Source organism: Rhinolophus sinicus, linkage group LG02 (genome assembly GCF_036562045.2).
Source record: "Rhinolophus sinicus isolate RSC01 linkage group LG02, ASM3656204v1, whole genome shotgun sequence".
Taxonomy (NCBI): domain Eukaryota; kingdom Metazoa; phylum Chordata; class Mammalia; order Chiroptera; family Rhinolophidae; genus Rhinolophus; species Rhinolophus sinicus.
The window spans coordinates 153885021-153899542 of NC_133752.1; the positions used below are offsets into that span (position 1 = coordinate 153885021).

Below are 14522 nucleotides of genomic sequence, written 5' to 3' on the forward strand. Positions count from 1 at the left end.
TTGAAAAAATTACCAATCATTCTAAGATAGATAAAATTAAACAAGACTAAAACATAAATCACATGAAAACTATTTTCCTAAGAATAAACTAACTCACTTCTAGTTGTCACAAAAGCCTGCTACATTATCACCTGTCTCTAACATGGCTTCCATCCCTCTTTGATTCTTTCCTATTTCCGTGAGATAGATATCACCTCTGTCCTCAGATTTGCTGATACATTTCTCAGTCTTTTCTCTTAGGCAGAAATATCTTCCCTTATAGTGAGTATTAAAGTTGTTCTCCCATAACTCAGTGTATCTAAATTACTAAATCTAAACCAGCCCACATCAGAACAAAAACTAGATTTTGTTTTGATGATTCGGTTTCCAATCACTGTTTGAACTTTGTACAAAACCCACTGGTCTCATACAGCACACTTTTGTTGAAATCCTCTTATGTACCAAGCAGTATGCGAGGCTCTGAGCATGCAAAGATGAGCAGCCACTGCCTTCCCCTTCAAAAAGCTGTCTGTGACACCACAGACATGTCCACAAACAACATCTGAAACGCTAGGCCTGCTATGACTTCAACTGGAAACTGAATTATCAAAGTAATTGCTAAATTTGGCAGGCATTAAGCAAAATAAAGGTTGAGATTCTTCTCATAAAACAGAGCATCTTGGATACAGCAAATACCCACTGGAGACATTTAAGAGAGCAGTTTCAGAGGGACAGGGATGTATTGTCTGTGAGAGAGGACTTTTTTCTAGATCAGATTTTTATCAATTCTGAAAGTGCTTCTTTAGTTGTCAAAAAGAAAAAGGGTTGAGTTACAGTTTCATATAGTTTTATTTTTAGCTTTCATCTTTTTAAACTTTAGCTTGTTTTTTTTAAAAAAATTACATACAGAATTTTCTTTTGACAGGTTATATCTAACATATAGTCATAATTTTGACAGTTTTATATTCAGTAAATACTTTTATATTTAAGATTAATACTCCGGGGTCAAAGTAATTTTAGATAGTTTATATTTGTTTTGTTTTAAAAATCTCTTTGATTTCAAGAATAATCTACAAATAAGTACATGAAGTATTTGAAAGTTAAATTGTAATAACATATAGTTTCTATTGACCTCATTCTCTCTAAACGTCAAAAGATCAGGAAGGCAGAACACATAGTCCATTCTATTAATTTTCATTTAATATTCTCTATATTGTTTAGTATTTTCCTTATTTTCTGTAATACACACAAATGATTTCATTGAAAAAACTTGCTTAAAAATAATTCCCACAAAATTTCTTAACTTGGGGGCCACATGTTTCCTCTGGATTTCTCTAACCATAAAACTGTTTCATTCATATTTGACAAGACAAAGGTAAAGTGTTTTGTTACAAGTAATTGTGTGAATCCATACACTTGTTCAAGTGTTCTTCAAACCTTCTCATTTGCTGTCAGCACTTACATAATGTCACTGAATGAAGAATCCTGGGAATTATTGAATCCTGTTCCCTCATTTTACTGATGAGATTCAGAAAAGAGAATCCATGTATACATTTTTTTAGTTTATGGCAAACTGAGAATAAAACCCAGAATTTTAGATTCCTATTTTAGGATACTTTTATTATAACACAGCTGCTTCTTTAATTAGCTATAAAATAATAAAAGGTCACTTTGAAATAAAAGTTGTAATCTAAGTAAAATTTTTTTTATTATACTCCAGATATTTAAATGGCTCTATGATAAATAATGAAAAGAAATCCCAGTTGTATAATTCAGGAAATTTAAGAAAATTGCAGTTAAAGTCAGTGTTTAACTTCAGTGATAAGCAAGGTAGCATGTAGTTGTAAGTCAACATGACACTCTAATCATATCTTATTGTAAATGTTTGCAATCACTCAGTATACTTTGAACATTCCTACTTGCTGAGCCCTGTCCTAGTTTCCAGGAAAAAAATGGGTGGGGAAGTTGGAGAGAATTAAAGAGAATTAAAGGACATGGTCTTTATAGTTAAATAAAACCTTTAATGTTAAAGTGGGGAAAAACACAAGAACAAATAAAATAACTTTCTTATTGACTTTTTTGGCCTTTAATTTTTTTTTTTATTTTTTTTTTTGGCTAAGATACAGTGGGAGAAGAAATTATCCTTAACTTCTATCTTTAACCCCAAACCCCATTCTGGGTGTATATATTATATTTCTGTCTTAAAAATAGTTCTAGAATCTGATTACCTCTTACCATCTTTAGCATTATATAAAAGAATCTCATTCCATTTTTGGATGTTTGACGGCTTACAGTTTTTAAGCCTTACTCCTCCTCCTTCCTTCTGCCCCACATCTGGGAAAGCTGATAAAAACAAAAAACAAAACCCAGGTGCTCCCTCCTTTGGCACCAGTGAAAGATGCAAACGGTGTGTGGGAGCTGTCATTCCAGCTCCACTCTCTAACCACCACAACACCCCCAAGCCAGTCTCCTTTTTCTGCTCTCTTGAGCCATGTTTGGAGACCGTCTTGGGTGATCTGCCCTGTTCTCTCCAGAAAGCCTCATTATATGAATAATAAAATTTGTCATACCCTGTGTGTGTGTGTGTGTGTGTGTGTGTGTGTGATCATCAGTCTCGACATCTGAAGCAGATTTTGAAAGAGGATGCATCCGTTTTTCTGCAGGGGCCACAACACATGATCATGCTGCTTTAAGGTACCGTCACCGCTTGCCTGGATGACTGCAATAACCATCTACATTGTCGGTCTCCCAACTTCAGCTCGTATCCCACTTTTGTCTATTTTCCACAGGGCAACCTGGGTGATAACTTAAACACGTAAGTCGTATCATAACACTCCTCCATTCAAAAGCCTCCAATGGATTCGTACAAAATAGGAGCCAAAGTCCTTAAGAATTTTTGTGATCTTCCCTCTCCTACTACTTTCATGACGTTATCTCTTACCCTTCTCTTTTATCATTCCACAGTGACCTCCTTGTTGTTCCTGAAACACACTAAGCATGCTCCACCCGTTTGCATGCACTGTGCCCTCTGCTGGACTTCTGACCCTCTGCTATTCCTCCAAATCTCCTAGTGGCTAGTTCCTTCATTTTCTTTATATCTTTGCTCAGATATCACCTTATCACTGTGGCCTGCCCTGACCACTAATGTAAAAACGGTAATTCCCTCCCTCTTTAACACTCCCAATGGCTATTAATCTGGTTTATTCTTTCTTTATACCACTGATCACCCCCAACACATAAATATATCATAATATGTAATTATTCTCTGTTTTCAAGTAAAAATTAAGCTCCCTGTGGTCAAGCACTTTGTTTTGTTCATTGCTATGTCCCCAGTATTTATCAGTGCCTGGTATAGAGTATGTCCTCAATATTTACATGCACATACACGTGTGCACGCACGTGTGCACACACACACCAGAACCCATGGTTTTAAAAATAACCTACTTGGTTAACTAAGCTAATTATTTAACCCATCCTTTTCTCTGTGGACACAAAGATATACAATGAACAACATTGACAGTCTTTTCCAATTTGTGATCCAAATCTCTATTCTGCCTGGGCAAGCAGACGAGGAGTAATATGCAAAATTAAAGATTTACATTACAAATGATAAATATCTAACTATTACATTGTTTTATGCACCTGAAACTAATAAAAAAATGTCAAAAAAATATAAAATGGGTATAATCATAGCTATATCATAGAGTTGTTATTAACACTAAATAATATAATGCTTCATGACGATGATCATATTGCTTCTGTTAAAGCTTTTCCCACAAATAAAGGATTTATACTTAAAAAAAAAAAAAAGATTTACCCTAAAAAGAAATTGGTTTTGTTTCCTAATTGTATTCTAGACATAACTTTTGCTATCAAAGAATTTCAATTGGCCTACCATTTCTGCAGGGAATATAATAAGTCTATGTCTTGAACTGACAGTTGAGGGCTTTGTTTATATTCAGGTAAGGAAAAAAGGGGGGTGCTGGAGTCAACTGGGCCTACTTTACATCAGGCACGTGGTAATTAAATAGAATAATTATTAAAGAGAATAATTATTCTGTCAGCCATTTTCTGAACCCCCTGTTTTCTTTAGATCTCTGCCATGCAATTTTCACATGGCAGGGTAGGATTTTATTTGGGAAGCTGCAGCTTATCGCAACTGTATTCTTTTAGTCCTGTTGAGTTGACTCAGCATGGCAGCCCTTTGGGGGCAGTGGGAGCTCCGTGCTGGCATCCCCTCCAAAGAGATGCACACTTGCTGAAGGCTCAGTAGAGAATGTAGAAATCAGGCTGCTCTGTCAAACAAGATGATTTCCATGGGAATCTGCATGAGGTGAGCATCTTACAGGAACGTCTACTGTTTGATCTCCTACATACTTCTTTTGTTAAAACATAATTTGAAAAATAGATCTCAAACTACACTGAAATGCAAGGATCAAAGAAGTGTGATCCTCTAATAGGACCTGTGGAGATATATGTTTGCATTTAACCTGTGGCAATTCCAGCACTGGAGGTGAAACAAAACCCCAGGTTTCTCTCACCCTGCATTTGAATTGGTAACTTTAAATTGATTTTTTTCATATTTCATCTTTGCATTTATTTGCACCTCTCTTTATGACACTTAGCATCCTGTGCACTGTATACTTCTGTTTCTACTATTGCTACCATATTTGTCAAACTATCCCTTGTAGTTTAGTTACTTTTATAGGTTGGTCTTTCCCAGAGTGTAGGTCGCTTGAAGGCAAGTAGGGTATTTTTGTATAATCTTCTTAACCTTGGACCATATCCTTCACCAGAATGCAGAGGGTCTAGTTGCAATTTAAAGTCAGAGTGTAAGTCAGCACCCAGGGTTTCTTAGCCTTCACCCCAGGTTCTGTCTAGTGAGAAATAGTCTGAACAATATTAACACAATAATAACATTTAGCCACTGGCCAGATGTCAAAATAACTGAAACCAGAGAAAACCAGAGACCTCTAGCAGTGAGATTTCACACCTCATACTTGACCCTGGTTCCACAAGCATTTCCTAATTAGTGGGGTCCAGCCACGTTCTCTATCAGGAAAGGCAATTGTCTATTCTCACCACATTATTGGATTCATGTAAACTTAGAATCATTATATACTCCTGGTAGATTAGTATTTTGTCCGTATGAGATGTCTCTCTTCATCTCTAATAATGCTCTTTTTCTTGCAGTCTTACATCTGATGGTCATTCCATCACTGCTGTTTAAGTGTTTTTACTGTAGATGTTTTTCCGACACTTCGTTTTCAATCTTATGTTTAATGCATGTTCCTAGTAAGCAGCATCTACTTGCTTTTTCCTTTTATATCCAGGGAGAAAATATGACTTATTACAGTATAATAAAAATGGTTACTTTCCCCCACTTCCCTAGCAATGTTACAACCTGAGAAATTTTAAACTTTATTCCCCGTCCCTCCCATTTATGTGCGTGTGTGTGTGTGTGTGTGTGTGTGTGTGAGTGTGATTCTTTTTTGTAAAAGACATCATTCTGTTGTCTTCTGGCTTTCCTAATTTCTCTGCTATATTAAAACAGCCAAAATATGTCTCTAGTTGTCTAAATGCTTTTCTCTTGTCTTTGTTTTTAAGCAATGTTAGTGTGATGTACCTATATGTGGTTTATTATTTATTCTGATTGGGGTTCATAGCCATTTTTAAATAAGTAACTTATATCTTTCATGAATATTTGAAAATTCTTATCTCTCATCTATTCAAATATTGCTTTTACTTCACTCTCTTACTCCTTTCCTACTGAAATTCTGTAATGTAATGTTCTCCTTTAACCTATTTGGTGCTTTTAACCTTAAATTCCATCTTGAGTGGTTTTGATATTGCTGCTCCTGCTTTCCCTTTGTTTGCATATGCCTGGTGTTTTTGTTTTTTTGTTTTTATCCATCTGTCTCCTTTTAAAAAAATATATTCATTATTACTTCATTTTATGCAAGTTACTTATAAACTACATCAAATTCCTTTCTGTTTTCTTTTTAATTGAATCTGACAGTTTCTATCTTTACAACTTTTACTTACATGTAGTGTTGTTACTAATATCCTTGATTTTATTTCTTCCATTTAGCTTTATTGGTTATTTTATCTCACAATTTGCTTTTATACTTTTTAAAAATGATTGCTGCTTCATACAATTTGTGATTCAATCTATCTTTTTCTCCTAGTTTATTTGGAAGTTCCATTGTACTTTTCAGTGATGTAAGATTGGCACTGGCCTTTCCCTAGAGATCCATTAACAGATCTTATCTGTATTCACCGATAGGAGTCTTAGCCCTTCGGCTCAGTGGCATTAACCAAGTGTTCCCCAGGACGCAGTAGAGGAAGCCCCTTGCATCCCCCCCTCCAAGAACCACAGCAATCCAGGCTTCACATATACCTACTTGCCGGTAGGGTCCAGCAGCAGCTTAAATCTGGAGAGCTAAGTGGCTTGGAGCTGCTTGGGAGAGGAAGGAGGCTGTAATCAGGTAGCCATGTTTCCAGAATCCCTCCTCCAGGGCCTCTCATACGCTATCCCATGTAATCCTCCTACAGAACATTTTCAAAGAATGCATTCATTTCCCCTAGGTCTGCATTAGGAAAGATAATCTGTGTGACACCACATAGCCGTACACACCTGTCTTTGGAGCTGAGCTGAAGAATTAGTTCTTATTATCTTTTAAGGATGCACTCCCTGGGTACAATCTGAAGTCTATTCATCCCTTCTGGAAATGTCTCCATTCCATTAAACACTATACAGGGTAACTGGATGTCCTTTTTGTGTAATCTATCCATGTGACTAGGTCCCCAACCACAAGTCAGTTCTAGCTAACCCAAGGTATCCCATGGTTCCTCAAGACAGATATGGCAATATTAACTGCCCTGTAAGAACAACAATTACAATAGTGTCAGTTACCGATTACTGGTTGCTCACTTTGCAACACCAAGCAGAGTAAATAAAATGTTAATCTTTACAACTTCATAGGGTAGTGTAATTATCCTCTCACTGCAGATGAGGAAACTAGGACTTTAGAGAGCTTAAGTAACTCTAATTCATCCATCTTTTCATGCAGAGCCTGGGTGCAGACCACCTTGGTCTACCTGTCCTTCCTTCCATTGCATCTCAAGTGGTCCAGCTGGGCTCAGAGAAGCCCTCCTTAGGGCTCAGAGAAGCCCTCCTTAGGGTAAGGGAGGATTAAAGTGGTATAATTCTAGCCCCACTCATGTTTTCCACTTGAGAAATGCAGCTCAGGGAGTCCTCACAGTGAGAATTGGAAGCAGGTGAGAACTGGAATTGAAGAAGGAATTTCTCACCTTCTCTGTTTGGGCATAGTTCTCTTCTTCTTACACTTCCTATATCTCCAAGGTATGTCAAGCGGCATGCCAAAGCTCTCTTTCTTCTTGCCAATGTCACCATTTTTCTTCCTCTCTGTTTCCCAGCTCCTTCCTATTCTGAGCCCTATTCTTAATTTCAGCTGCTAATGCATTACATGCTCGCTAGTAAAACTAAAGCTGCAGGAGACCTTACAGATAATATGAGCAAACCTCTTTATCAGACAGAAGTTGGGGCAGTAACTGAGGCCTAGAGAGGTTATGTAGCTTGTTAGTAGTGAAGCCCCTGACTCATAGCTGTTTCCCCCCCACATGTTACCGCTTTAAAACTAGATGGAGAAGTTCATGTGGTGTAAGGTATGCTCTCTTGTCTCAACAGTACATAAGGAAAATTCTTGTGTGTAATGCCGCACAAGCAATAGAGTAAGGAGGCTGCCTAATGGGCCCTGCGACTCACACATTTACCTCTCTTAAAAGGTGTGAACCTTTATTTGTAGAAAGGAAACTCATATTCTGGCATTCCTCCATTACATACAGTACAATAGACAGAGTAAGGGTTAAGACTATAAAAAATTACATGTGGTATCTGCATGCCTACTAATGGCTGTTGCTGGCTATCAATAGATATAATTATGTTTTCGTCTTTAACCATTTATGCTTTACGAGGTCTGACAATTAAGTTCGCAAACTCATCCTAGAAAAAGTGCTACATATTTCATTGCTGAATGTCATTCTGATCACCTTCGAAGTACTCCCCTTGGGAAGCTATGCACCAATGCCAGTGCCTAGTCCACCCCTCAAAGCAATGTTGGAACTCTTTTTCTGGAATGGCCATCAGAGCTGTCATTGTATTACCCTTCATGTCCTGAATGTCATAAAAATGTCTTCCTTTCAATATTTCCTTTATCTTCAGGCAAAGAAAGAAGTCATTGGGGGCCAGAGGGAGGGTGTTCCAATACAGTTATTTGTTTACTGGCTAAAAACTCCCTCACAGACAGTGCCATGTGAGCTGGTGCATTGTTGTGAAGCAAGAGCCATGAATTGTTGGCAAAAATTCAGGTAATCTAACTTTTTCATGCAGCCTTTTCAGCACTTCCAAATAGTAAACTTGGTTAACTGTCTGTCCAGTTGGTACAAATTCATAATGAATAATTCCTCTGATATCAAAAAAGGTTAGCAACATTGTTGCAACAAGTTCGTGAACTTAATTGTCATCCCTCATAAAATTCAAATATATTAACAACTAAATTGAATATTTCCTGAAGACCTCTCCTGGTGTGTGTTTTTAAGCAGACTCATGTTTAAGCCCCAAAGTCATCAGAACTGACATGAAAATAGAATTACTGCTCTGGACTCAAACCCTAAAAGAAATCAGGGTAGGTCTTAAGAAACATCTAATATCCCTAGTTATCTTTGTTTTCTCCTTTTTCTTTTCCCTTTTTGTTCCGGCATCCATCAGAAACATCTTTTGCCGCCTGTCAAATGTTTCATTTCCAGGTATGTGTGGACACTCCTGAGGCTGGAGAAAAAGCGACTCTATTCAGCTTCAGATTAGAGCAGAAGTGCCATAAACTATCTAGGTTTTGTGGACCCAGTCAAAGGAAAGAACAATAGTGTTTCAGTTGGGATTTTTGTTTGCAAGCAACAGAAATCAACTGTAGCTAACTTAAACAGAAAAGTTATTGGAAGGATTTTAGGAGCTGACAGAATCTTTGGAAAGGATGGAGAACCAGTCTTGGGAAACAGGTCAAAATCAAGAAGCCTTGGTAGCAAGAAACACAGACTGGTCCTGCCATAGGTTGGTGCAGTTAGAATTTTATGCACCCACCCCCACTACTGGTACTCCAAATAGTCGTCATCAGATTTACAACCTTCTTTTTGGAAATATGCTATCAATTATCCCTGTCTTTTTGCTCAATCAGCTCAAGATTCAAAGTCCAAGGTAAGAGCATCTGATTGTCCAAGTCACATGCTTGTGGCTAGAGGGTGAGAAGAAATCTGACTCCTCCATTTCTCTAGTGAGATCCTGCACTTGTACACAGTGAGGGAGTCCCCATAATGAGAAGGGTTTTCAAATATTATGTAGCCAATGAATTAAATATTAGCTAGCCAAAGAAGACTTGTGAATAGTCAACAATTTCCCAGTGAGAGAATTATTCTGGCCTAATTTCACATTATCCTGATGAATCCATCAGATTTTCTGCACTCCTAGATGAACTCAACAAGTACTGACACTGATTTGTCTATAAGTCCTGGCCAAACATGGGGAGGGGGGTGGTGGGAGGCAGGGAAGGGAGCCCTTTCTATGAGAAATACACATATGGAACATAGTCTCAATAATTAGGGTACTTCATTCTCAAAATAATTCCATACCTAAATCTCCTTAAAATCTGGAGGAAAAAAAAAAGTGTTTCTATCCCCAACATGAAATATTATGCCTGCTATATAGCACTGCTCCATAAATGGTTGTTGAGTGAATACTTGTAAGAGCAACTTTTTATTTGGCACTTAGGTATGTACCAGGCACTGTGAAAAACAGTTCATAAGCATTATCTAATTCAATTACCATTATCATTAGCCTTATTTTACAAATGAGGAAACAGGTGTAATGAGGTTAAGTAACTTGTTCAGTGTTATAGAGCCAATAAGTGGCAGCGTTACCAGGACCCTGTTCTATCTAGAGTGAGTCAGGAAATGGGAGACTTCCTCAAACATGTGCTCTACTCTGTGTTCCCAATAAATGGCTGCTGGCACTTTTATTTCAGCTTAAAATCTTTGAGTGAAGTTTTATTATTATCATCAATATAAATATATCACAGAATAGAAACACAGCAGAAGCTAGAAATTGTGTTTCTTTTTCTCCATCTATACCTATTTTCTGATAGTTTATCCAAACCTTTATTTTTCCCCTTGGTGAGGAAGGGAGAGTGTTGAGAGAAATAAACACTATCACCTACAAAAGCGACAAACAGACTTTGGGACATGGTCAGGGTCTGTGATTTTCGGGAGCAGGAAGAAATAGGACAAATTTTCTACCTACATTTCATTTACAAAGACAGGATTTCTATAGACATATGCCAATTCCTAGACAGAAACTTAACATAGGGAAAAAAAAAAAAAAAGCCATGAATCCTAGAGAGCTTAAAAAAAAAAGAAAGAAAATAAAGTTGACAGTTGCTAATTGGTTAATTAGTGCTTAACTAAAATGACTCCAAATTTGAGCACTCCCAGATGAACAGCAGGAAAAGTAAGCAGGAAACAAATTGAATGTACTCGAAGTGGAATGCACGTGGCTGTTAGTCAGACTAGCATCTGGCCTGCATTTTCTTGCCCACCCTTTGTGAGGTAGTACTTTCCTAAAGCAACATGTGAAAATGTTACTGTAACAAAGGGACTACTCAGTAACATTAGTTCACTTCCCTCCTCCAACCCACCTCCATTCCTTGTCAGCAAGGAGAGGATCTGAGGCTGCCCCCTGTGTTATCAGCAGAGAGAAGGCATGCATGCATTCATTTAGTGAACAGCATTTCCTGGGTGTCGGCTGTATGTCAGTCCCCATGTTAGACACTGAGAAAAAGTGATAAACTAAACTAACACGGTTGCTGTTCTTATGAATCTCATCATCTTACACAGGAATAGACTTTAAATCAATGACTACTTGATCTTCATAATGTATGCTATGAAAATAAAGGGGACAACCACCCAGACTCTAAGAAGTGGAAAGGAAGTATTCCTGAACTACAAACAGTCCCCCTTTTCTTCTTTCTTCCTCCTTCTTTAGCCAAGGATCCCTCACCTGACACACACACAGTTGCACAAGAACCAAATAGGGTAGTAGCGGTGTTTACATAAATCCAATTGTACCTGGCTTCCAGCTCAGACTCAGACCAAATCTTCCATGAAAGCTGGAGAGGAGTTCCATCCCAGTGTCCCCACGGAGCACACACATGGCCAGCCCCTTTGAGGTGCCTCATTCCCCAGGGAAGCTCCTGGCAACATATTCTGGGCCAGAATCTCAGGTATCCTTAAAATAGGCCGGCAAAGAATGTCTGATATGACAGATGCTCTTGTTTAATTAAATGTCAGCATAGTTACTTCACATTCCCTGTGTCCTAAATCTCTGTATGCCTTTATAGTTAAGCAATTGTTCTTTTTCAGGCACTGAGCTTTGGAGCATCTTTATATCCTAAACATAGAGGCATATAAGAGCGAACATTTGCAGGCAGCTGAAAGCTATTGCTTAATAATAATAATGGTAGATGAGGGTAAAGGGGATCAAATATAGGGTGACGGAAAGAGAACTGACTCTGTGTGGTGAACACACAGTGTGATGTATATATGATGTGCTGCAGAGTTGTGCACCTGAGATTTATCTATGTGACTTTGCTGACAATTGTCACCCTGATAAACTTTAATTAAAATAATAATAATAATAGCTAACAATAACTAAGTACCTACATGCCAAACACATTTCATACGTGATCTCTTGGAGGCATTATCATCCTACTTCACGGAGGCTGTCATGCTGTAGCAAGCTAGGACTGGGGGTTTTGAAATTTAGTTCAGTTCCCCAAGAGCTTACATATTTCAGTTTGAAGAGAAGACTTCAAATCAGGATCTCAAAATTGTATTCAGTTTCAGAGCAGTGCTTTTTACTATGTCACCTAGGGCAAATTATTTAGTCCCTCGGGCAATGGATCTTAAAGTGAAGGGGTTAAACTAGATGAATTCTAAGATCCTTTCCTGTTGTGCTATCTTTCTACTTCAAACCACCATTGAGTCATGCCTTCTACGAAGAGTGATGGTTGTGAGGAGTTTAAAATCATTTTTTTCCCACTGTTCAAGAAAACACATGAAAAGAAAAAAGAAAGGCTGATCTTAATGACACAGAATGAAGCAGTATTTAGTTTCATTTTTTTTTTTTTTTTCAAAAATGTTTTCTAATTCCCCATGGGTATTTTTTGTACCTGGTTAGATAGAAACTTCAGAAGTGAAACTTGAGTTCTTTCCATTGAGTATAAAATGAAATCCTAATGAGACAATGTTCTATTTATATAAGGATGAGACTTGGGAGGGGGACAATTTTCCCTTACCACATTTGCAGCAAGTTTTTGAAAAATGGCAATTTAGATAAGGTTTGTCAGTCTTCCCACAATGGCTTGAATTCAAACCTCCGGGAAGTTGGAAATGAGTACTGTCCTCTCAACCAGAGCATAGGACCCAGTTCAATTTTCTGCTTTATTCCAAATTTTTGTGCAACCATTAAAAGAATCTTACAAATTTGTCTGTCTACAAATAGAAAAATTAAATATTTCATGCCTCACCAGAGAGCTGTGAGGACTCATTTTTGTTTGTAAATGCTAATCAAATGATAGGCGTGGATACTAGCAAAAGTATGGTTTCTCTCTCATTTAAAAGTGGCCAGGTTGTTGACTAAGGTCTGAGTAATTATTACAGCTGGAGTTTGGTATGTAATTTGGTGCCACTCTTTCCTTTGCATTAATTTGGAGCTAGGCGGGAGCTTCAGGGCTTTCTGTAGAGACAGTGCATATAATGATTTATTTAAATTCTGACCATGCTTTCTAACTATGTAAATATTCAATCACCACTATTGCTGACTTGACTCTTAAGACGTTGAGAACATTTTCCATACATAACATTTGGTGAAGTTTCCTGGCTCCTATGCCTTAAATGTTATGAGAAAATATGTGTTGCAGGGAAAAAAGAATCAAGCTGAGTGCTTTTTAATAATTCATCATTCTTCCTAGGTGAAAAATCCAGCACTTACATTTGGAAATACTATCTATGCACCCTACAATGTTGAAATTGCTTTTGTTCACTGGAAGAGCTGGATGTATCATCAGGCCCTCCATTTCTTTGGGTATGCTAACGGTTATGCAGTGACATGTGAGGTAGCTGCACATCTCCTTAGCCATTCCCGGACAGAAAGAGGACACCTGGGTCTTGACTGAATTCATAGTAATCAGTTTGAGATGGCCATACCTTTCCATGCGCAATCCCAAGAGAACAGAACCACGCATTAGCAAGTATAATTATTTCTCGTTGTTATAGCCTGTTCTCTCTCACTTTCCCGCAAAACTTCTGACTTCCAGCTCTTAAAACTCTCCCTCTGCTTACTGCCTGGCAGCTACAATGGCTTCCTTGATCCCTCAAACACCATAAGGCAAACACTACCCACTCCCACCCCAACTGCTGGGGCTAGGCCTACCAATGATCCAACGGCTGCCTGGCTTGCTCCCCACTTCCTTCTGATCTCAAATGTCTTTTATCAGAATCAAATAACACCCCTCCTCAAATAATGTACCCCTCTCTTTCCGTTTCCTTTCTATTGAACTCTTTTTTTCGTTTTTATGTTTTGCAGTTTTATAACTTTATTCAACAATCAGAAGTTAGTTCTCATCCACATGAACTGTTTGTAGATTTTTTAAAGTGATGACAGGTACATAAGTAATTGATGTATAGAGCTTGTTTGGTGAATCTTCATCTTCATCACGTTTTCTGGACAACTGCACCCAGAAACGGTATGAGACTTTCCTTATTACTTTGGCACAGTCGGCTTTGTTGAGTCTGGTGTCAAAGCGCACATCTGGAAGGCCCATCTCCTTCATAGCAAATTTCCAGCTCCCTTTAAGCTCCCGAGGGGCTCCCTTCTTAAAACCCATTCCATGGATGTGCTTGTGAATGCTGATGGTGTAGTCTCTGGTCACTATCTTATTGATGGTAGACGACCCTTCTTCTTGCCACCTTTTCTTGCGGGAGTCATCCTGCCAAGCCCAGGTTGGAAAAGTCCATTAAACTCTTTATCTTCTCATCCTGGTTTATTTGTCTTCAATTAATACAAATGAATATATTTCATAATATTATTTGACTAATATAATATAAATTAAATAATATATAATGTAATTTTATTTGACATATATTTATCTATCTTCTCCCACTTATTACCCTGACTTTTCCCCTCCACAACAATTATCTCAATCTGACATTTGTTTGTTTTATGCATTCATTGTCTCTCACCCTCTACTGTGTCCTCACTGCCTACAACAATGTAAAATGTAGTAATCATGCAATAAGTACCCGTTAATTAAATTAATGATTGAATCATGGCTCATAACGTTCTCTCCAACTTAATAATACGTGAAATGTCTCTATTATCTAAAAAAAAAAAAATCTGCCAGATTTTTGGTATG

The 14522-nt window shown here is 37.8% G+C and overlaps 1 pseudogene; it reads right to left on the reverse strand.

Moving 5' to 3' along the window:
• Positions 1 to 13721: 13721 nt before the first annotated feature.
• LOC109456205 (large ribosomal subunit protein eL31) lies at positions 13722 to 14095 on the reverse strand (annotated as a pseudogene).
• Positions 14096 to 14522: the final 427 nt, after the last annotated feature.